This window comes from Hylobates moloch, unplaced genomic scaffold, assembly GCF_009828535.3.
Source record: "Hylobates moloch isolate HMO894 unplaced genomic scaffold, HMol_V3 SCAFFOLD_5, whole genome shotgun sequence".
Classification (NCBI taxonomy): Eukaryota; Metazoa; Chordata; class Mammalia; order Primates; family Hylobatidae; genus Hylobates; species Hylobates moloch.
Genome location: NW_026652280.1, coordinates 59419359 through 59443981, shown reverse-complemented (window position 1 = coordinate 59443981; position 24623 = coordinate 59419359). Strand labels below are relative to the sequence as shown.

Here is a 24623-nt window from a genome sequence, read left to right as displayed (position 1 = left end):
GTCAGTGAATGATGTAGGTAAAGCACCTGGCATATAGTGAAGGCTCAATAAAAAGACAGCCATTGCCACTGCTGTTGTTTATCAATCCTCATGTCTGCACTGATTAATTCATTCATTCACATGACGTAAAACACCTTTCATCAAAGCATGGGTCTCATGTTAAACATTTGTTGCATATGTGCTTTCCTTAGAAAAAAGAAAAATTAAGTAGCTATTTCAAGTAATCAAAAGCCCTTTTCATATACAAGTCAAAGAAGATGAACATAGTTTAATATTAAATGTTTTATTGTTTTTTGTTTTGTTTTGTTTTTGAGACAGAGTCTCACTCTGTCGCCCAGGCTGGAGTGCAATGGCATGATCTTAGCTCACTGCAACCTCTGACTCCCAAGTTCAAGCGATTCTCCTGCCTCAGCCTCCAGAGTATCTGGGATTACAGGCGTGCGCCATCATGCCTGGCTAATTTTTGTATTTTAGTAGAGATGGGTTTTCACCATGTTGGCCAGGCTGGTCTCAAACTCCAGACCTCAAGTGATCCACCTGACTTGGCCTCCCAAAGTGCTGGGATTACAGGCGTGAGCCACCACACCAGGCCTGTTTTACTCTTTACATCATATAATATCTGTAGCCAGAATTTAAAATTTGCTCAATGTGAAAAATAATGATCTATACAGCCAAAAATGTATAAAGAAGATTTAGCCTTAGAGAGGAGATTAAAACAAGGTTTTCAAAAGCATGGATTTATTCTAAACACATTAAAAAAAACAAACCCAGTTATAGTGTTACCTTGCAAAACATCTAATACGAATTTCCTTAATACTAACCTTTTATGTTTCATGATCTGATGTCCGTTAACTTTAAAGATAAGAGCTTGATTTATAGTTTCTTTTCTAAACACTCAATGCAGGTAAACAATCTACTTTAACTTCTTGCCTTCAAGCAATGTTATGTTCTACTTTTCATAACCCATTTGTAAAGATTTCCAGGAAGTAGCAATCTGGTAGCAATTTTACTGGTGTCTAAACCCAATGTCAGACACTGACACGACTATATATCAGCTTAATATTTCAGAAAAGTATGGGTCAAACACTTGGTAATGACTACAGGAATTGCAAATATAGATCTCAGGAAGAAATTGTAAGCCGATAGGGCAGAGATATGAAATGGTTTTCAACCTATTCTAACTCCAGTTTTGCAGTGGCTGTTGCCTGAATTGTGTTGAGAAGGATTCTGAGGATGGTATTAATGCTCTGGGGGAGAGTATATGCTATGCCATAGTCTAAAAGCCATGACTGCCATGGGCAAGCAGGACGAGAGACTGACCTGCCAGCTCTGTTCTAGGTTTGGGGTCTTACATGTGGCAAAAGTCACAAGTCTCAAGTCTCAGTGTTGGGGTCGCACAATCTCTTATCTCTCGCCTCTGGCTGTGCCTGCTTCATCCTCTGTGAAAACTGGATCCCCCATCCCACTCCCACTGCCTCTCCAAGCACGTGGCAGGAGATGCCACTCTCACAGCTCCCGAGTTTACTGTTGGCTGCACAAGTAAGTAGCAAAGACTAAGTAATGGTTTTCATTTGCAAAGAACAAAAACGGTCTCTATTGAAGCATAAAGGGAATTTATTGGAGGATGGTGAGAATCAACAGGAAAACTAGAGGAGCAGGCTCAGGCAGGAAGCAAGGAAGGCAAGACAAAGTCCAGGTTCTGCCACGGGGATGGTATGCTTATGACGCAGGCATCACCAGCACTGGAATCCTCTACCCCTGGACACTCATCTTCTGCCATTTGACTCAACTCCACCATAGCTACCATGAATAATCACTAACCGAGTCACTTTTATGTTACTCCTCAAAATTCAAACTTTCAGCCTACAGCCTGGGATTAGCAGTACTCAGATCATAGGCCTACGTGCCACCTATTGAAGGATTAATTCTCAGAGAAGAGGAACTTGAGTTAAACAGGCACCCTCAAGAGGTGTCCACTAACAGGCTGTATTCTACTCAGCAGAGGGCATGTGAAAGGATGTAAGGTGCTCATCTGGCCTAGAACTGCTGTCACCAAACAGAGTGAGAAACCAAGCTGAGCCTATGAAAGTCTGAAGCTGTGGGTAAAGCTACCTAGGAATAAGCAGAGTGGTACCAGAAGCTAGAGCCGAAACCAGGGACTTTGGTAGATAAAACAGGCCTGGGTCAAGCTGCAGAACTAGAAAGAATTGAAGTCAGAAATAAAACAAGAGATGTCCCCAAAGTAGACTCCAGTAGCAAAGACCATACTGCCAGAAAATAGTTCTGGAGCAGAGAAGGCATACTCAGCACAGGGTTAAATTCTAAGATTGTAAACCAGGTAGTGAAGAAGTGAAAAGCTAGAGAGAGCAACAAAAGGGAGCAAGAAGGAGATAGACTTGTTGAAGTTCATGTAAGATTGCCATGTTTGACATTTATTAATTGCAAGACACATTTGATTGACATCTATTCATTGCAGGATATGTCCTATATCCATTCATTATTTATTTATTTATTTATTTAGAGACGGAGTTTTGCTCTTTCACCCAGGCTAGAATGAAGTGGCGTGATCTCGGCTCACTGCAACCTCTGCCCCCGGGGTTCAAGCGATTCTCCTGCCTCAGCCTCCCGAGTAGCTGGGATTACAGACGCATGCCACCACGCCCGGCTAATTTTTGTATTTTTTTTTTTAGTAGAGACAGGGTTTCACCATGTTGGCCAGGCTGGTCTCGAACTCTTGACCTCAGGCGATCCACCCACCTCAGTGTCCCAAACTGCTAGGATTACAAGCGTGAGCCACCGCGCCTGGCCCTCTATATACATTTACTTAGGTCGCTTAGACAGTCCTTTCGCAGTTGAGGGGAAATAAAACTGTAATATAGAAACCTCAGTCCTTGAGGCAATGAAGACATCAGGAGCATTGAGAACTTGATGAGTTGGTGCATTTCTCCACTGAGCTTGGCACAATAGGCCTAATACTCAAGGAGAAATACCTTCCTTTTTCCTGATCTTTCAAATTTATCCTGAGAGAGGGGTTCTCATATTCTTCCTAACTGGGCACAGGAGCAGTCTTGGCCAGGTGGAGGTGGCAAAGCTAAGGTGGTGCAGATAATGTCAGGCACTGAATGGATTTGAGGAAGGTGGTGAGGGGATGGTTGTTAGAAAAGAGGCAATACATGCACCTTGTGTAGGGCTGCAGGCTTTTTTACTGTTATCAGGAAGAGAAAATCATCATCATAGCCTCAGTGGCGGAAGCAGCAGCAGCAGCATATCAGTGATAGCACGTAGGAGAGGTTTATCCTAAACAAAAACATTTCCTGGTAGAATCACAGGTTCCAAGGTGGTACTGAGCGGGCCCTAGTTCAACTTTCAACTTTTCAAACTTCCAGCCAAATAATTTTAAGCATTAATCAACTTACATAAATGAAAGCATTTTACTTTTATAGGGACCTAACGTATCTCATAAAGTTTGTTTGTTTAAAGCTTTCCCCTAGCTTTTTCCTCCAGCAGACATTTCCAGGGGTTTCAAGACTTAAGTTCCTTATCACTCCCTAACACACATGTACATACCACACCTCTATGCTGTGCAGGAGGGAAAAGTAGGGGCAAGCTTATTTGTCCGTTTCAGGATGAACAGATTAAAAGCAATTTTTGTTATACCAAACTCAGTAAGACTTTCCAGATTTTCTCTTCCTCATTAAAAATTTTTTAAAAAAATATTCCTGGAAACAAGTGAGCCAATAAGTGTAAGATTGAAAGCTTTCCAGGTTATTTACAGACTGAAGTTTGACATTGATGAATATACTAAAAAAAAATCAGGTAATGTGGTAATAAAAAAAAAAAGGGAGGGCAAAGAGAAGCAAACTCAGTAAGTCAATGTAATCTATAACTTGTAGGTGACATTCTGACATACTCTCCCAACTTTAAAACTCCATATAGAACATCTTCAAAGCCACCTTACCCCTTAAACTGGGGCAAACTACTATTTAATTTCATTTTATTATTATTTTTAAAAATATATTTTACTAAATAGGAGGTCTCCCATGTTGCCCAGACTGGTCTCCAAGTCCTGGACTCAAGTGATCCTGCTGTCTTGGACTCCCAGAATGCTGGGATTACACGTGTGAGCCACCGTGCCCGGCCTATTTTAGGGTTGATTTTTGAGACTGAGTGTTTAGGAAGACAAAAATGTCTCTATTTAGTGAAGAAAGGCAACAGCTCAAGGAATTTTCTGTTTTAATAAAAGCTGAATATAGACCTACATAAAATTTTAAAGCCCTGAGACAGTCAATGACAAATGAAGTTTTAGTACCTAAAGAAAATACGGCATCGTTCCACATTATGTGTATCTTTAATGCCTACGCCTACCTTTCGTTCATTTAGTGAGCTGAAGAAAAAAATATTCAAACCCTTATATGCATTTCCTTAAGTTCCTAGAATACCGGAATACTGACACATATGATTGCACTATTTCATATCTGTCGAAGATGATTCTGAATTTCACTAAAAACCGCAAAGGAAACCAATAGTCACACAATAATTCTGATAACCCCACCAAAGAGGAAGTAAAGAGAGTAAGTTACTCTAAAAGTCTGATAGGGTAGAAGTGACTGCAGCAGAAGGGCCTCAAGGTTCAGCCCATGAGGACCTTGATTAACCTTCATCTTTACGTCCCCACCCCATCCTTCCGGGTCCTCCCCCTTCTTCAGCAGAGGCTCATAGGAAAGGTGCGTGGATTCAGACGGACACGATTCTAGCTGTGGCTCCTCCACTTTCAGGGTTGCTGTTTCCACAGCTGTCAAGCAGGATAACCATACTTGTTGCACTTCCCTCACTGGGCTGCCGCCAGCATCATATAGAAAAACGCTGTCCCAACATAAGCCAAACCCACCACTACTGGGATAGTCGCCAAACAGAACTCAGCTTCGGTTCCCCTCCCGGCAAGGCTGGTTCGACCTACAGTCAACAGGAAGCTCCTGGGGGCAGGGACAGGATCCCTGCCTCGGAAGGAGGCAAGACGTGAACGTTTTTTGGACGGCGATCAAGATGGTGATGAGGGTGTGAGTAACGCCCCCGGCTCACGCGGTTGGGCTTGAGATTTTACTACCAACGACAAAGGGTGCGGAAGCATAGTGCTGAGAAGCAAACACCCAACCAAAAAAACTCAAACCCGTCCTCCCGCACAAAAACAAGCCCCAAAGCTCTGGGCACTACTGAGAGCCAGGCCAAGCAAAAGAGAAAAGCGGAAGGGCGGAATCGGGGCGCCCCATTCAATCCCCGCGGCAGCCGAGCGTCGGTGGGTTCGCGGGTGGGCAGGGGCGCCGCGGACCTGCTCTCCGGGCAGGGAAGCACCTCCTCCTCACGCCCCCTCAGCCTGCGCCGCCCCCGGGAATCCGCCCCGGACCCCGCCGCCATGTTGGGTCGGGAGAAGTGACAGGGACCGGTCGCCTATCCTGACCACAGCAAAGCGGCCCGGAGCCCACGGACGGGACCTGATGGGGGCGTAGGCGCCGGAAGGCTGGGGGCCCCGGAGCCGGGCCGGCGCGGCCCGAGTTCCGGTGAGCAGACGGCGGCGCGCGCAGGTACCCGCAGCCCCCGCCCCGCGCCCGCCCCCGCTAGCAGTCAGGGGGCGGGGCCGGGGGGAGGAGGTGGAGAGTGAGGCCGAGGGGTGGGGAGCCCGGGAACTCCCTCCTCTTGAAGTAACGCGTCCCGGGCCGGCTCTGCCGTCGTTGCTGCCGCCGGGCGCCCCGGGACGAGGAGGTGGAGGAGGGAGAGGGCCCGCGGGCCTCGCCTCCGCCCTCCGCCCCCTCCCGCCACCTCGAGCTGCGGTAGCAGCGACTCATGAGAGCGCGGCCGGAGGACAGGTAAGGACCCCGTGGGGCCCCGCGGGCGGAGGGTTCCACCTCTGCCCCGACAGGGCTAGGCCCCAGCGCCCGGAGCCGCCACCGCCGCCGCCGCCGTTCCCCGCCCCCGCGGGCGCAAGTCGGGAAGTTGGGAAGAAACTTCTCCCCTCCCCCGGCTCGCCCGGCGGGCTTGTCTCGTTCCCCGCGCTACCTGCTCGCCCCTGACTCGGTCTCTGCCCCGTCCAGACCTGCCGGGTCCCGCCCAAGTCCGACCTGAGGTTCCAGGGGCGTGGGGACACTCCCCACCCCTTGTCTTTGGGGTCGTGTGGACCGCCCGGCGACGTAGAGGAGGGGTTTATTTTTGCCCCCACGGCCGAAGTAGGGGCGAGGGAAGCGGCCCCTTTGGGTCCTAAAGGCTGGGGGTCAGTGTGTCGGCCGACGCCGGTAGCAGCTGTGCGGGGAGAGGAGCGGGTGTGTGGGGCGAGTGGGTGAGCCTCTCTGGCTTTACTTGGTTTGATTGAAAACCGCAACATGTTTAAAGTTTTCCTTTGTTTTGGATTGGGGGTTGGGAAATTTACCATTCAGCGTTCACTTTTACGGAATCATGCCACTCCGCCTCCCGTTGCGTTCGGTTCCCTGTCCACATGTGTTAAAGAAAATTGTCTTAAAGTGTGTTTTTCTTCTTGATAATTGCTTCCAGCTTTCACTTTATTGGGCATGGGGCAGAGCTGTTTTAAGAAGCTCTTTGAAAATCAAGTCTGGTGTAGGGACTTTAGTTTTTGTTTTGTAATGAGTAGGTACTTAACAGTTCGGATTTGGTTGAATCATTTTCTGTATAATTGATACAGGCGTGGAATAACATACTATATATAATTTATAAATTATTAAAGGAAATAATGAAAGTCTTTGGTGGAAGCCCAATTTTATGTCCATTCCATTTATTATGTGTATACGTTCCACGGGTGTGTGTTTTTACATAGTTGATTTCACATGATATGATTATAGTATCATGTATTATATATAACTGTAAGATTACAGTGCCACAGCTATCTTGATAATTTTAAATATTTAAACCATCCTGTTATATTTCTAAAGTTAAGTTACGCACTAAGGAAAGTATTACTAAATGTATACACGTGACTGTGCATTTAAGGAAAAGTGCATGGTAAATCTAGTATCTTAACTATCAGTGCTTGGCACACGGTGGACAGGAAGCATTTTGAATGGTCGGGTAATAAAGGAGTATCTTGTATTAGCCAAGGATCTTGTATGCATCACTTACAATTTTCATATATTGCGCAGTAAGAAAGTTTTACTTTAGCAAATAATATATATGGTTTTTTTGTTTTTGTTTGTTTGCTTATAAATGTGAGACCCCTGCCACAATTGACATGTAAGAAAAGGAAGTTAAATTGTATTTTTATTTTTGGACATTAGCTAAAAGTCGGTGGAGATTTTAAATGCTGGTTGACAATTCAGAGGGTCCTACATTTGAAAAAGACAATTGCCTTTGATCTGAAAACAAAACAGTTTATATCCATGTTTCCAGGAAAAAAGATAAAAGGGCTCTTAAAATATATACTCTGTTGTAACCACTGTAATGTTATAATAGCTTTAATTTCGCAGTTAGGTTTTGCTGACTTCATAAACCACAAATTGATTCCTTTCTGTTCATCTGAAAGTGAAATTACAGCTTTGACCTGTCTTCCTGGGTTAGGTGGAATTTGTCTTGTGGTCGAAGTATAATATTAATACATGGGCTGTTTGTGTGTGTGTGTGTGTTAGTTCAGGAAATTCACAAGCTGAAAAATTGTCTATGCAAGTAAAATTTCTTCATGGTATGTATTGATAAAAGAATAAATGTGCTAAAAGGCTAGAAGTAAACCTGTATAGTGAAATATTACCAACCAATGTTGTAAGACTGACTTACTCAAAGTTGAAATTTGCATCATGTTAGACAGTAAATAATTTATTACTATGGGTAGTTTTTCTTTACAAAATCAGTGTAGACATCGTTTATTAATCCTATTAGCATTATAGTAAGAAAGAAGACTAATGCCAAAACAATTTTTTAAGTGATGCTAAGCTCTGGGGTCACCCAAACTTGGGTAATTAAAAAAAAAAAAAACCTGCAAGGAAATTTCTGTGAACGTAAAAATAGAAGCATAGAATACCTGTGGTTCTATGAAAGGAAATATATGGGAAGAGGAAGGAGATTGTGATAGGGACCTGGCTTCCGAAGTGGTGACAAAGTTCTTTTAACCTGGTAGGAGTTACCAAGGGTATTGGTCTTAGTGTAATTCATTAAGCCCTACGTTTGTGTGCAGAATCTGTTTCTCTTTTATTTTATATGAATTTTTTTTTTTTTTTTTTTTTTAAGGAATCCAGTGTGTAATGTCTATATACGGTGCTTGGTTTAAGAACGTAATTTGGTGACTGACTTTCGAACACTACCTAGGCTATCCTTTGCAAATAGGATTAGATTTATTAAATCATAATTGTCATATACCAGCTAGTATGTATAACTACTTTGAACACGTCAGGCTGGGCCCGGTGGCTCACACCTGTAATCCCAGCACTTTGGGAGGCAGAGGGAAGGGGATCACTTGAGGCCAGGAGTTTGAGACCAGCCTGGCCAACGTGGTGAAACCCCATCTCTACTAAAAAGTACAAAAATTATCTGGGTGTGGTGGTGCACTCCTGTAATCCCAGCTACCTGGGAGGCTGAGGCACGAGAATCGCTTGAACCCGGGAGACAGAGATTGCAGTGAGCTGAGATAGTGCTACTGCATTGCGGCCTGGGCAACAGAGTGAGACTGTCTCAAAAAAAAAAAAAGTCAAATACTCCCAAATGTACAATAATTAGAGAATTTTTGGAAAAAATTTCTAAATAAAGTTCTAGTTAGTTTTCTTTAGTAAGTTAATTGTTTTAATATTTTGACAGAAGACACAGGTTTTACAAAATTAAAATCCGCTTCGGCTTGTATGTTGTAAATAACCAATAGAAGATAATCAAAATGTTTATTGAACGAATGGATACTGTTCTGTCATCAAATACTCTGTTTTTCTGAAAATTACATAACATGACAAAACTCAAAACTCAATTATGGCATCAAGATGGTAAGTTTTGACTTTTATCTATTTTCGGTTTTCTAGAACAGTAATTCTTTAGATCAGTAATTTCAGCCTTAGTTTTTCTATTCCTAAGAATGCCATGAAATCTCAGCATAAAATAAGTTTTTGTTTAAAGTTTATGAAGATTTACAGCACCTGAAGGATGAGCATGTTTTGGTTCAAAAGGCAAGTTACAATATGGTGTTGGAGTTTCAGAAATGGAGAGAATCATTGGGTCATGCTATTTTATTTGCTTTATGTGATGGCTTGCTATTTTAGTTGTTGATATTGTGGCTTTGCATTGTTGTAGAGTTGAAGAAGAGATCTCATCTGTGCCAAATTTTTATATCACAGGAACTTTCGGTCATGTTATAAAGGTGATGTTTGTGGTGCACGCTTTGTTGTGTGAATATTTACAGGAAGTTTTAGTAAGATCTTCCATTGTTTAGAACCCTACATGGCTTAGGTCACCTTCAGTTCACATTTAAACAGTTTTATAATGTAAGTCCTATAGCGAGGTACAACTGCTTTTCTTTAAAGGAAATAATCTGTTTCTATTAAAGTGTCTTGTCTTATTGGTAGTTCGTGTATGGCTATGGTAGGGTATGTATTATCTCTTTTCTTCCTCTCAGCTGCTCCAGTGCCACAATTAGGCTGAGTATTGCTCAGCTGCAGCTGCTGGGTGATTACCAACCATCCAGCTCCTGTCTAAACTCAGAGGCAGATTTAGCAAAAGGAGCTATAGTAACAGTAGAGGGTGAAAGAGAAGAGCCAGTGCTGCCGCCAATATCATTTTCACATGTCTGTATGCCAAGGAATCGTTGACTGCAGCGGCACTACTGTTGTCTTGGAACTAGCAGACTTGATGGCAGTATATCCTGGTCTGGATTGGGTTTACCTTTGAGATCTGAAAGCCCACTCCAGGAAAGACAGAGAATCCTGTAATTTAGAGTATAGAGTAATGTACTGTTGAGGTACTAATGGACTGAGTTACAAGCCTCTGTGCCTCAACTCCTTTTCCCCCGCAAATCTAGGGTAACAATGCTCTTCAGTTTCTCTTGTTCAAATGTACAGTAAGCTGTGAGACTGCAGGTTCCTTGAAGCAGTATACTTCATTTCACTTTAAGCTGTGATTCTTAGAATTGCTCCTTTTACTGTTGTTTAGGGGAGGGGAGTAGAATTGCTGGCATGTAGGTTCTTTGGACTCTACTTTGTCCTAGGAAGTGGAAGGCCTTCAAGAGGGATGACTTCTAGAATCAGCTATACATTGCATATCCCTTGTGGCTGCCTGAATTTTGTTAGTAGGAACTCTGCATTCTTTTCCTTTTGTTCTTTCTTTATCCCTCGTGTTTGAGAAAGATGGACATCAACAGTTGTAAATACGTTATCAGCTATATATGGCAATCCCCAGACTGGAAGATGCCATAGGCAAATTTTGCTGCTTCTAAAATGCTGCTCAGCTTATAAATATGCCAAGCAAATAGCAGCAGTCGCATCTTTTCTGTTATTTTGTTTGTTTGTTTTGCTTTGTTTTTGAGACAGGATCTCGCTCTGTTGCCCAGACTGGAGTGCAGTGGCACAGTCACAGCTCACCGCAGCCTTGACCTCTGGGGCCCAAGGGATCCTCCCAGTTTAGCCTCCTGAGTAGCTGGGACCACAGGTGTGCACCACCATGCCTGGCTAATTTTTTTTTTTTTTGTGACAGAGTCTCACTCTACTGCCCAGGCTGGAGTGCAATGGCACAATCTTGGCTCACTGCAACCTCTACCTCCCAGGTTCAAGTGATTCTCCTGCCTCAGCCTCTCGAGTAGCTGGGATTGCAAGCGTCCACCCCACGCCCGGCTAATTTTTGTATTTTTAGTAGAGACGGGGTTTCACCATGTTGGCCAGACTGGAGCATGCCTGGCTAATTTTTGAATATTTTGGAGAGATGGGGTCTCACCGTGTTGTCCAGGCTGGTCTCAAACTCCTAGGCTCCAGCAATCCACCTGCCTGAGCCTCCCAAAATGCTGGGATTACAGGCCACCACACCCAGCCACAGGAGCGTCTTGTCCTCACTTTTACCACTACTATCTGCTGAAAATCTGGAGCTATTCCTTTGATTTATCTTGTCTTTGGAATTTGGTAGTTTGGGGTTTGGCATTTGGGATGGAGATTAGAGAGGATTGAGAAAAGTAGTGCTCAAACCTGTATAACCAGAGGAAGGATGAGGTACAGTTAGACCATGCATTTGAACAGTAAGAAGTACACATCATTATGGCATATACTTAGCAAGAGATTGGTGTTATGACCTCTTTGTGCTCCCACAAAACACTTATGTCAAAACACACCTCTCCTTGCACTGTAATTATTTCTTTCCATGCTTGTCTGTTATTCTTGACCTAGTATTCACTGTGTCAAGGAACTGTTTTATAGCAATCTTTGAGAACAGCCCTTAGCACAATAAATCCTGAATTGTATGTAGGGATGTGGTTCTGGGCAGATTTATATGAATTTACACTTACGGACTTTTCGCAAACAAATCTTTTGAGTACACCTCTACTAAAATGTTATAAAACTAACTTAATGCTTTTTCATAGCTCGAAGTTAATTCTTTAGCTTTTTGCTCTCAAGATTTTGTTCTAGAAGGTGATTTTACAAAATAGCTTAAGCAGTCCTTCAAATATGAATTTAAAGTTCATTTTGATATTTCTAATATGAACTGAAAATTCATTGTAGTTGAAGTTAAACTAGTCTCTAGTAAGGTTTATTTTAAATAAATACGTTGTACTATTTTAGTGAAAAAAGAAAGTCCAAGTTATGCTAAAGAAGAATCCTAGATTTTTAAAAAATGCATTTGGTATCTCATCACAGTAGTGACAATCAGTATTACAATTATGACTTGTTCATATATACCTAGGACAAAAAGAAAAGGAAGTCCTGATTTTCTTGTGGTAACGTGTGTGAAGGAATGCATAATTCGTAGGTGTACTTTTGCTGGGTTATTGGGGGTGAGGACGGAACAGGAAGTGCTGGAAGGAAAAGGACTGACCACTGAAACTTCAAGATTGTCTGGTTTTCAGCCTCTGTTCCCAGCAAAATGTGGATTCTAGGGTTTCTTCAACTGACTTAAGAGGATTTTCACTTCTCTAATTTTTTAATGTAACTTTTCAGTTTCTTAGCATTAAGTGGAAATTGGGGTGAGGTGGAGAAAGTTGGTGGTTGTTGTGTATAAGCTAATACTTCACATTGTTTGCTGGCAAATGTATTGACTTCTAACTTTTGTTCTGATGTGATTAATATTTTACAAATAAGGATACTTTAAAAATAGTAGCAGTCAGACATTTGGAAGGAGCAGAGAAGGCAATATGGTGTTATAATGAAAGGACTGGAAGGTAGAGCACTATCTAGATTTTAGTTTCATTTCTGACAGTGAAGAGGTGTTTAGCCTTGGTCAATTCAGTAAACTCTATAGGCCTTAGTTTTGCAATTTGAAACAAAAGGTAGTTGGGCCTCATGGTTTCTAATAGTTTCTCAGCTTTATATAAATGTGTGCTCTGCCACAGTTGAAGTTGTTACAATATAGTCATGCTCTGCCTAAGGAAGTTTCAATGATGGTGATCTTTTTTTTTTTTTTTTTTTGAGACGGAGTCTCGCTCTGTCGCCCTGGCTGGAGTGCAGTGGCGCAATCTCGGCTCACTGCAAGCTCCGCCTCCCGGGTTTTACGTCATTCTCCTGCCTCAGCCTCTCCGAGTAGCTGGGACTACAGGCGCCCGCCACCACGCCCGGCTAATTTTTTTTTGTATTTTTAGTAGAGACGGGGTTTCACCGTGATCTCGATCTCTCCTGACCTTGTGATCCGCCCGCCTTGGCCTCCCGAAGTGCTGGGATTACAAGCGTGAGCCACCGCGCCCGGCCGATGGTGATCTTATAAGATTATAGTAGAGCTGCCCTATACAGGTGTACCATTTTTTATTTTTTTATACTGTGTGATTACTATATCTGTTCTACATTTGGTTATGTTTAAATACACAAATACTGTTACAGTTGCCTGCAGTATTCTGTACAGTTGCGTGCCATACAGGTTTGTAGCCTGAGAGAAATAGGCCATACTATATGGCCCAAAGTTGTAGTCAGCTATGCCACATAGGTTTGTGTAAGTACACTCTAGAGTGTTCACATAATGTCAAAATTGCCTAATGAGGCATTTCTCAGAATACATGTTAAGTGATGCATGACCGTATTGATAACATTTTAAGGAAATGTTTGAGTCTAAAATTTGGAATCAAATTAGCTATAAGTAAAGATTATAAAAAACTGACCCATGGACTTGGCACGGAACTCTCAAGCAAATTGCAGTTTTACTAATTAAGCAAACATTTATTAAACCTGTGGTGTGACAAATACCATACTAGGTTTTTGGTTTGTGGTTTTTTTTTTTTTTTTTTTGAGTCAGAGTCTTACTCTGTCGCTCAGGCTGGAGTGCAGTGGCTCGATCTCAGCTCACTACAACCTCAGCCTCCTGGGTTCAAGTGATTCTCCTGCCTCACCCTCCCAAGTAGCTGGGATTACAGGCGTGTGCCACCACACCCGGCTAATTTTTGTGTTTTTAGTAGAGAATGGGGTTTCTCCATGTTGGTCAGGCTGGTCTCCAACTCCCTATCTCAGGTGATCCGCCCGCCTTGGCCTCCCAAAGTGCCAGGCTTACAGGCGTGAGCCACCTCAGCTGGCCCTTTTTTTTTTTTTTTTTTTTTTTTGTGTGTCTAAGTCCATCTCTCTCACTTTATCGCCGGGGGTGGAGTGCAGGGGTGCAATCTCGGCTCACTGCAACCTCTGCCTCCCAGGTTCAAGCAATTCTCCCTGCCTCAGTCTCCTCAGTAGCTGGGATTACAGCTGTGTGCCACCACGCCCAGCTAATTTTCTTATTTTTAGTAGAGTTGGGGTTTCACCATGTTGGCCAAGTTGGTCTCGAACTCCTGACCTCAGGTGACTGCCGCCTTGGACTCCCAAAGTGTTGGGATTACAGGCATGAGCCACTGCACCTAGCCCAGATTTTTTCATAATAAAATCAGAAAAATGACTTAATTATTCTGTTGAAGTGGACAGTTATGATGTCAGTTAACAAGTAATCGTGGCTATTTGAATAAAAACTTTGCAACATTATATGAGAAAAATAGCCACTATCAAAATTTACATTTAATTTTTTTAGTTGACAAAGGTATGGAGAACTTCTTCTGGATAGTTGTCTTTATACACATACAGTTAATATTTAGAACAAGACAAGTATGGCATTGGAAAATGGTTAGCTTTTTAAGGTTTGTAAAATAGATTTTCTAAAACAAACTAAAATTATAGTGTTCCGAAAGTTTGTAAGTTGATGTTTTGAAAATTAGAATCTGTTTTTCCAGAAAGTCTTTTCTGTAGCATAAGCCTTTTGGCCTGATTTCTAGGCAGCCCGTTGGAGTCTTATAAAAGCCTCACAAATAGGCAAAATAATACTTTGGTGGTAAAATATTTTCTGACTGATTCTGTTTTTGCCTTGTTTTTGTTAGCTGCTGAGCTCTTTGAACAAATAAAATATTTGGCCTACAAATGCTCTGATTATGAGGTGGATGAACCTGTAGCCTTGCCAATCACCGTCCTTTCCCACCTTACCAGCTCCTCACTATTTAAAAATCACTGTTTCCAGTTCCCTGTTAGGAGACTGAGATTCTCCCAATAAGGCATTGCTATTAAGCTTAATTTAAGTACAGAAACTTCCCTAGGTTTCCCCACCTGCTTGCTAGGCGCAGTGAAACCTGCCTCATATTCTAACCCTGTAGGACAGTATGAGGTATAGAAAAGCTTCAAAAGATTGGGAGTATTAAACAAAAATAGTAGAAAAGGGTTTGGGAAAATAAGGAGTGTTATAATATGGAGTTTGTAACTTTACCTTCTCTGTCCTTTTTTATTTCCCACCCATTCACCTCGCTTTGGCATTGGGTAGGGAAAGAAGAAAGCCTGTCCTGTGATAGGTGCTGTGCCACACTTTTATATGCATTATCACATTTGATTTGAATCTCTGAAATATGTTTCCAAAATAAACAGAAAAATTAGGAATGAGATGGGTATTTATTTTTTGTTTTTGAGACGGAGTGTCACTCTGACACCCAGGCTGGATGCAGTGGCAAAACCTTGGCTCACTGCAACTTCTGCCTCCCAGGCTCAAGTGATCCTCCCACCTTGGTCTCTGAGTAGCTGCTGGGACCACAGTTGTGAGCCACCATGCCCAGCTACTTTTTTTTTTTAATTTTTAAAATTTAAAATGTTTCACTATGTTGCTCAGACTGGTCTTAAACTCCCTAGGCTCAAGGGATCCTCCCGCCTCGGCCTCCCAAAGTGCTGGGATTACAGGTGTGAGCCACCATGCCCGGCCTGTTTTTTATTTTTATTTTTTTTTAGAATAGAGACAGGGTTTCACCTTGTTGCCCAGGCTGTCTCGAACTCCTGGGCTCAAGCGATCCACTTGCCTCAACCTCCCAAAGTGCTAGGATTACAGGTGTGAGCCGCTATGCTGGGCCCCTTGAGGTAGGTATTTATTACAGATAAAGAAACTGAGGATCAGAAAGTATATGTAATTTGCTAAGGTCACACAACTGGCAGAACTGGGATTTAAATCTAGGGCTGACTACAATCCTGTTCCATATGCCATAACTTTCTTAGGAATGAGGAGCAATGATGGAAAGGGAGATTTCTTGTCTTTTTTCTTCTTCATTAAATAGTGCATTTGAATTGCTGGCAGAGAATGTTCAATTAATACTTTTTTTTTTTTTTTTTGAGATGGAGTTTCACTCTTGTTGCCCAGGCTGGGGTGCAATGGTGCGATCTCTGCTCACTGCAACCTCTGCCTCCCAGGTTCAAGCTATTCTTCTGCCTCAGCCTCCTGAGTAGCTGGGATTACAGGCATGCGCCACCATGCCTGGCTAATTTTTTGTATTTCTAGTCAGGCTGGTCTCGAACTCCCGACCTCAGGTGATCCACCTGCCTCGGCCTCCCAAAGTGCTGGGATTACAGGCATGAACCACCACGCCTGGCAATACTTTTTAATTATTTTATTTCTTTTTTAAGAGATATGGTCTTGCCGTGTTTGCCCAGGCTGGAGTGCAGTGGCATGATCATAGCTCATTACAGCCTGGAGCTCCTCGGCTCAAGTAATCCTCCCGAGCAGCTGAGACTACAGGCTTGAGCCACTACACCCACCCTACACTTTTCTTTTTAATGGAAGTAGCTTTGTGCTGCATGTTTTATAATAGATATCAATTGTTAATTAAGGTCAGATATTAAATATATTCATTAACTGAAAAAGATGTGTTATTACACTAACAACTGTAGCAAATGCTGTCTTTTTGTAAGTTGGGGTTTGTAATGGAAAATGATATACTAAGTCCAAAACATTCTTCATCTTTTTATAAAATAAGGTGTTCATTCAGCCAGATTAACAGAGCATGTTTTCCCAATCAAGTTTCTTTCCTAAACTTAATTCATCAGAAGAATAAAGAAACATGCAAAAGATGAGTTATTACACTAAACTGTTTCAAGTGTTGCCCTTTTATAGGTTTGGGTTTGTGAAGTCTATATATTCTCTCTGTATATACACATACACACTCTCTGTACATATATATGTAGTTTGTACTCAGATCTGTCTTCTGCCTCAAAAGCTGGATCAAATTGCTACTGTACAATATTGCCTTTATTTCTACTAATTATATCATTTATTTCTAGGTGAGTTAGTAGAAATAGATGGAAGGTCTTTATTGCCTGATGGTTCAGTTAACATTTCAGACGTGTTGCAGAAAGCCATTTTCTAATTTGCCCTGTCAATAGAATAGCAGTTTCCTACATCTTGGTACAGACTCATCAGCCATTCAAGGCTATACTTCTAGGGAAGTGAGGATTCTTCCATACTGGCTTGTTCCTCATTCTTATAGACTTCTATACTAGTTTGTAACCATAAATCATTTTTTTGAGACAGGGTGTCACTGTGTCTCCCAGGCTGGACTCCATTTGCACAATCACCATTCACTGCAGCCTCTTCTTCCTGGGCTCAAGCGATCCTGTCACCTCAGCCTCCCCAGTAGCTGCGACCACAGGTGTGCACCACTATGCCTGGCTAATTTTATTTTATTTTTATTTTTTATTTTTATATTTTTTTGAGATAGAGTCTCTCTCTGTCGCCCAGGCTGGAGTGCTGTGGCGTGATCTCAGCTCACTGCAACCTCCAACTCCCTGGTTCAAGCGATTCTCCTGCCTCAGCCTCCTGAGTAGCTGGGATTACAGGCACAGGCCACCATGCCCAGCTAATTTTTATATTTTTAGTAGAGACGGGGTTTCACCATGTTGGCCAGGATGGTCTCGATCTCCTGACCTCCTGATCCTCCTGCCTTGGCCTCCCAAAGTGCTGGGATTACAGTTGTGAGCCACCACACCCAGCCTTTGTTTTTATTTTTTCCAGAGATGGGGCCTTCCTGTGTTGCCCAGGCTGGTCTCAAACTCCTGAGCATGATCCTCCCCAACCTTGGCCTCCCAGAGTGCTGAGATTATAGGCATGAGCCACCACCTCCAGCCTTGTAACTATTACTGTTATATGATCATCACTGTCTGGAAGAAGAGTCTCATCAAAAACTACCAATGGAAATTTTATTTGCCACTCCTTTGCCACTGTGCCAAGTTCTTACATTAACAATAATTTTCTTCACCATCTTAGTAGCCTTTTCTTCTTTGGCTTCCTTTTATTTCTCCAATTGTATCTAAGAATGTACCCTTTGTCCTCCCTAATAAGCTGGAACATTGTTTTCTAGCGGGAATACTAGCTTAATTTTTGTAGCATTATTATCCCACAGTATCTACAGTACAACTCCTTCACATGTTAACTCTTAACGGTTTATTATTGCCCATGTTTATTAAGTCTTTACATAAAGGTTGGCAAATAGGCTTCAAACTGCTGTTGTACCAACTCCAAATGACTGGAATGGCTGCTACTGGAATGTAAGCTCCGTGAGGGTAGGGATCTTAGTTTTGGTTACTAAAGTTGTTCCAAGCACATAGAACAATGACACATAGACATTTATTAAATATTTTTTATTGTAGGAACATGCAGCAGTCAGCTGGCATTGTCTGCCGATCCATGGGCATGAGAGAAAGAAGTAACAAGTAGTTCTTCACTAAAAGCTCATGCAGTAACCACAAATGTTTTTTATTCAAGACTCTTTGAAGTGGCAGACTTGTGCTAAACTAGTATCATTAATGCTCAGGATGAATTTCAAATAAGCATTCTACTTGAGTCTGATGGAGAAACTAAGGTTTGATTCAGTTTAATAGCTTGTAAATGTTAAAGAGCAGTATTTAACCTAAGCATATTCACCCACTTACAATATAGGAGTTCTGTTTCTGTGTATCATATTCCATAAATATATGTCCAGCAATCATACTTCTTTTTTTTTGTTTTTTGTTTTTGTTTGTTTGTTTGTTTTGAGACAGAGTCTCGTTCGTTAGCCCAGGCTGGAGGGCAGTGGCACGATCTCTGCTCACTGCAACCTCTGCCTCCTGGGTTCAAGTGATCCTCCCACCTCAGCCTCCCAAGTAGCTGAGATTACAGGTGTATGCCACCATGCCCAGCTAATTTTTGTATTTGTATTTGTGTTTTTTATTTTTAAATTAAAAATATTATGAAATGGGGTCTTGCTCTGTTGCCCAGGCTGGAGTGCAGTGGCGTGATCTCAGCTCACTGCTACCTCTACCTCCCAGGTTCAAGCGATTCTCCTGCCTCAGCCTCCTGAGTTACTCAGATTACAGGCATGCACCACCTTGCCTGGCTACTTTTTGTATTTTTAGTAGAGATAGGATTTCACCATGTTGGTCAGGCTGGTATCAAACTCCTGACCTCAAGTGATCCACCCACCTAAGCCTCCCAGAGTGCTGGGATTACAGGCGTGAGCCACCGTGCCCAGCCTCACAACCATACTTCCTAAAAACTCTGGCACACATTAGTTCCTCTTATATTACATTGATATAAGCAAGTCATATGGATTTATCTGAGTGTAAAAAGAGCTGGAAAAAATAGTTCCTAGCACGTCAGCCACCTCCCAGTGAGGGCTGCATACCATAGAAGGGGAGAATGAATTTTGGGAGAACAGGTAATTATCTCTGTCACAGAAGGGGATGAAAAGTATGGTAGTTACACAAATTAGACATCTGTATGGAAAATACCACTTGGTTGTACAAATGTGGTTAGAATATTTGAAAGGTATGGACATCGATGGTATCTTAATTCAGGTTACAGTATTGGTATAAAGCACACTGGTTAGTCCAACAGCTTCTGGAAATGTGTTTCTTAAAGCAGAGCATCTGACTAATTTTATATTTGAGGTGGTAAGCTATAAAGATATTTGCTGTTTTGAACTTAATTAGAATCAATAAAAAAGCAAGTGATGTGTAAATTCTAGAAAGAACCTTTGACGACAGGAGTCATGTCATCTTGGGTTTATATTAAAAGTAGCAGGAAAAATAGTTCTGGATTTTAAGATGTGTGCACTACACTTTAGGAAACATTGGAAAACCTGTAAGAGTGAGGCTTAAAATTCTAATGGACAGTGTACCCCCCAAAGGAGTGCAAAGTCTTGAAATGCCCCAAACTTCTTATATGAAAGGTAGGAAAGCACACTGGTGGAGGGAGGGGGTCAGAGTAGAAAAATATTATATGTCCATTTACATAGCACTTTTAGTGATTGGGAACAGATACTAATTAGCCATATCAAAGAATTCCATGGGGGTAGTAGCAGGTAGAAATTAGGGTGGAGCTAAAGCGGCTCCCCCACTCATCTTCTCACCATTTCCGCTTTTCCCCCACCCCACCCCATCAATCACTCCAACTGGGTCTTAGTTTTTGTTTTGTTTTTATTTTAATGCATATACTGTAAGTCAGAAGGAGAAACTCATAACAAATGTCAAGTAGGAAAGAGGATTGTGAAGCTCTTAGGATGTTGTCAGAGGATGAATAGGATTTTTACAATGACCAATGTTTCAGAAAAGAAAAAACAATATTGATGATTCTTAGAGATAAATTTATAGCTAGAGTAAGAAGTCAGGAATCTACAGTTCAGGAAACTTGAAATAGTAGGTGACACAGAACACATAGTATATCTCCTTTTTATCTTCTCATTTCTGTAACAAGAAGTTGCTCTTTAAATTAGAAAAACTAGAACAAACAAAAAGAAAATAGACAATACACTTATCTGGCTGGGGAGATACCATGATCATGAAGGTGGTTCCCAGAGTGAGGCTCATCCATTGCACTTTGGTTGTGCTGACCCCTGTGATTTCCCCAAATGCAGAATTTGTAGTAGTGAGGGACTGTGTTTGTGCTTTCCCCTGTCATTTTTTGTCATAAGAGACCATAGTGTGAAGTTTATAATATTAAAAACAAATAAATAATAAAATAGAGGCATGTAGCTTTACATGATTTCATGTCTCTAGGTCTAGAAGAATTATATATCAAGGTTCTGAAAGATATTTCTGATACTTCCAGGGCCCTACCAGTAAGAGAGAAATCATGGAGACAGGTAGATATCTTAGAAGAATGATTAGATGATGCCTTGAAAGGTGAATGTTAATAAATGCGGACACTGAAAGTTGCCTTTGATTCCTGACAAAATTTTTAAAAAGTTTGTTAAACAGATGTTTATCATTTTTAAGCAATTTGAAGATTATAAAGAAGTAATTTTTAACAGTTGTTTAGAAGTGCTTTATTGAACTATCTTGTCTCGAGTTTGAGTAAATGCTGCATATAGGTCATTGTCAGTGTTACTTTCTTGTGTTGGCGAGTGGTCAGACCTGATAAGCTTAGTTTCCTTCTAACAGTAAGGTTCAGTGATTGCTTTTCTACCTGTGTTTTGGTTTTGGTTTTGTTTTTCCTCTTTCCATAATAAAGTGTTCTAATGGCATGATAGGTGTTGTTTTTCCTTTTGGTGATAAACAGGGCGAGGGATGTTAGCAGGTTTAAAGCTCTTTCTATATTTTCCCAGTTTTTTTTAGGGAGATTGATAGAACATTGTTTTATTTTTGTTATATATATGAATAAAGATATCTTAAAATTATTTTAATTTGCTTTTTCAATTGACGGCTACTATGCATCTCTCCTTGTGGTGAACTGCTTGCTCATAATCTTTGCCAGTTTTACTATTGGGTTATTTGTCTTTTTCTTATAGATTTTTAGGGACTCTTCAATACATTATAGATATTAATTCTTTCTTTGTCTTTCTGTTGCAAAGACTTTTCCATGTCTGTGCATAATGTTCCTTCTGTAACTTTTGGATTTTATGTTTCAAGAATATTTTCTGCCCTTGAAGATGATGTTAAAAATTCTACTTACAGGTTTTCATTTTGTTTTGTCTTGCAAGTCATTTAGCTCTGTACTCTGGATTTTATGTATGTTGTGAGGTAATTTTTTTTTCCTCAGATGATATACCTCACTACTGCTAGTTAAATCTATCTTCACACTGGTTCAAAATGCCACCTTTTAGTATTTACAAATTCTTTTTACTCTTGGGCCTGTTTCTGGGCTCTTTCTTTTTGAGAGATTTAATTGTTTATTTTATTTATTTATTTTTTGAGACAGAGTCTCGTTCTGTCACCCAGGCCAGTGCAGTGATGCCATCTTGGCTCACTGCAACCTCTGCCTCCCGGGTTCAAGCGATTCTCCTGCCTCAGCCTCCTGAGTAACTGAGACTACAGACGCCCGCCACCACGCCCGGCTAATTTTTGTATTTTTAGTAGAGATGGGTTTCACTGTGTTGGGCAGGCTGCTCTTGAGCTCCTGACCATGTGATCTGCCTGCTTTGGTCTCCCAAAGTGCTGAGATTACCAGTGTGGGCCACTGCACCCGGCCTAATTGTTTGTTTCTATGCCAATATCACATAGCTTGATGCTGCTGATTATAACCATGATAACAGCAACTAATGTGTATTGATAATTGACTTTGTGACAGTCCCTGTGATAAATACTTTAACATATTTAGCTAACTCATTTCTCACAGAACCGCCAAGAGTTAAGTATTCTTGATACCTTTATTTTTAAGAGGTTAAATTTACTCAAATTACAAGCTATGACTATAACCTAACTTTGTAACTCCAGAGCCTATACCTTTAACCATGAGGTTGTGATTCCTAGAAGGACAAATTTCCTGTTTTCCTTTTCAAAACTTTCTCAGCTATTCATATGCATTTACTTTTTCATGTGAATTTCATTGTGATTTTGAATAATGTTACTTAGATTTATGTAGGAAGGATGGGCATCTTTGTAATGTGCCTTCTAAAAATAAGTGATGTTTATTTTTTGAGATTGTCTTTTATATCCCAGTTTTCTTTTCTTTTTTTTTTTTTTTTTTTGAGACGCAGTCTCGCTCTGTCACCCAGGCTGGAGTGCAGTGGCGTGATCTCAGCTCACTGCAAGCTCCGCCTCCCGGGTTCACGCCATTCTCCTGCCTCAGCCTCTCCGAGTAGCTGGGACTACAGGCGCCTGCCACAACGCCCGGCTAATTTTTTTTGTATTTTTAGTAGAGACAGGGTTTCACCGTGGTCTCGATCTCCTGACCTCGTGATCCGCCCGCCTCGGCCTCCCAAAGTGCTGGGATTACAAGCGTGAGCCACCGCGCCCGGCCCATCCCAGTTTTATTTTCTTATATAGACTCCGAACTTTTGTTTTACTTACTCATATGTCTTATTTGTGTGTGTGTGTGTGTGTGTGTGTGTGTGTGTGTACGTGTGTGTGTTTAAGTTCTGGGATACATGTGCTGAACGTGCAGGTTTGTTACATGGGTATACATGTGCCATGGTGTTTTGCTTCACCTATCAACCTGTCATCTAGATTTTAAGCCCCGCATGCATTAGGTATTTGTCCTAATGCTCTCCCTCCCCTTTCTCCCACCCCCTAACAGGCCCCAGTGTGTGATGTTCCCCTCCCTGTGTCCATGTGTTCTCATTGTTCAGCTCCCACTTACGAGTGAGAACATACAGTGTTTGGTTTTATGTTCCTGTGTTAGTTTGCCGAGGATGATGATTTCCAGCTTCATCCATGTCCTTGCAAAAGACATGAGCTCATTCTTTTTTATGGCTGCATAGTATTCCATGGTGTATAGGTGCCACATTTTCTTTATCCAGTCTGTCATTGATGGGGATATGGGTTGGTTCCAAGTCTTTGCTGTTGTAAATAGTGCTGCAAGTTTATTTGGAAATAATTTCAAAGTTACAGAAAAGTTGCAAGAGTAGCACAAAGCACTGGATACCCTCCACCCAGATTTACCAGTTGTTAACATTTTGTCACATTTCCTTTATGGTTCCCTCCTTGGGTATGTGTGTATGTGTGTCCCCACCACCACCATTTGAAAGTTAATTGCAGATGGCATGTCTCAGTACCCTTAAATATTTCAGTATGTATTTCCTAAAACAAGGACGTTTTCTTATACAACTACAGTACAGTTACTGAAGTCAACAAGTTCAACATCAGCATAATACAGTTACCTAATTTCCAGTTGTGGATTCAGTTATGTTCCCCAAAAGGGTCCTAACCTTCAGTACCTGTGAATGTGGCCTTATTTGGAAATAGCATCCTTTGGGAGGCCAAGGCAGATGGATCACGAGAACAGTAGATTGAGACCATCCTGGCTAATAGGTGAAACCTTGTCTATACTAAAAATACAAAAATTAGCCAGGCGTGGTGGCACGCGCCTATAGTTGGATCAACTTGGGAGGCTGAGGCAGGAGAATTGCTTGAACCCAGGAGGCAAGGTTGCAGTGAGCCAAGATTGCACCACTGCTCTCCAGCCTGGGCGACAGAGTGAGACTCCGTCTCAAAAACAAAACAAAACAAAAACCAAAAACCCACATGTGAAGACAGACACCCAGAGAGAATGCCTTGTGATAACAGAGGCAGAAATTGGTGGGATGCACCTGTAAGCCAGGAGCACGAAGGATTGCCAGCTACCATCAGAAGCTAGGAGGAGGCAAGGAAGAATGGTATCCAGAGTGTCAGGGGGAGCATAGCCCTGCTGACACTTGAATTTTGGACATCCTGCCTCCAGAACTATGATATGATAAATTTGTTGTTTTAAGACATTTTTTTCTACAGCAGCCCTAGGAGGGAACAATAAAGGAAATGTGGCAAGGAAAGTAATACAGTAGTGCATACATTTTTCCAATTGTCCTAATAATATTCTTTATAACAAAAATCCAAAATCCAATCTAGAAATACATATTGCATTTAATTGTCATGTTTCTTTAGTCTCCTTTAATCTGAACAGTTCTTCAGGCTTTATCTTTCATGACATTGATATTTTTTAAAAGTTAGACTACTGGTTTTGTATAGTGTATGTACATCGATGAGTTTTTGTTTGATGTTTCCTCATGATTTGATTTAGATTATGAATTTGAGGCAGGAGTACCACTTAAAGGCTATTATGTTCTTCAGAGTACAGGACATCAGGAGGCACACTGTTAGTCTATCCTACTATTGGCAGTATTAACTTTGATTACTTAGTTAAGTGATATCTGTCAGGTTTCTTCACCATAAAATGAGCATTTTTCTCTTTTTAATAAATTACAGATAAGGAAATAGTTTTTGCTTCCATTGATGATTCCTTGGCTGAATTAATTATTGCAG

General features: G+C 41.6%; 1 protein-coding gene and 1 pseudogene across 2 annotated transcripts in view; both read left to right on the top strand.

Moving 5' to 3' along the window:
• The first annotated feature begins 5437 nt into the window (after positions 1-5437).
• YES1 (YES proto-oncogene 1, Src family tyrosine kinase) overlaps positions 5438-24623 on the top strand; it is a 94672-nt gene continuing 75486 nt past the window's right edge. The window contains exon 1 of one of the 2 annotated variants that reach the window (XM_058438572.1): positions 5438-5579. The gene's annotated coding sequence lies outside the window, so the exon portion shown is untranslated. Of the gene's footprint in view, positions 5580-5696; positions 5862-24623 lie in introns of those variants that run through there. The other variant, XM_032152694.2, reaches the window with a different exon arrangement.
• Positions 20196-20342, top strand: LOC116470105 (U1 spliceosomal RNA; annotated as a pseudogene).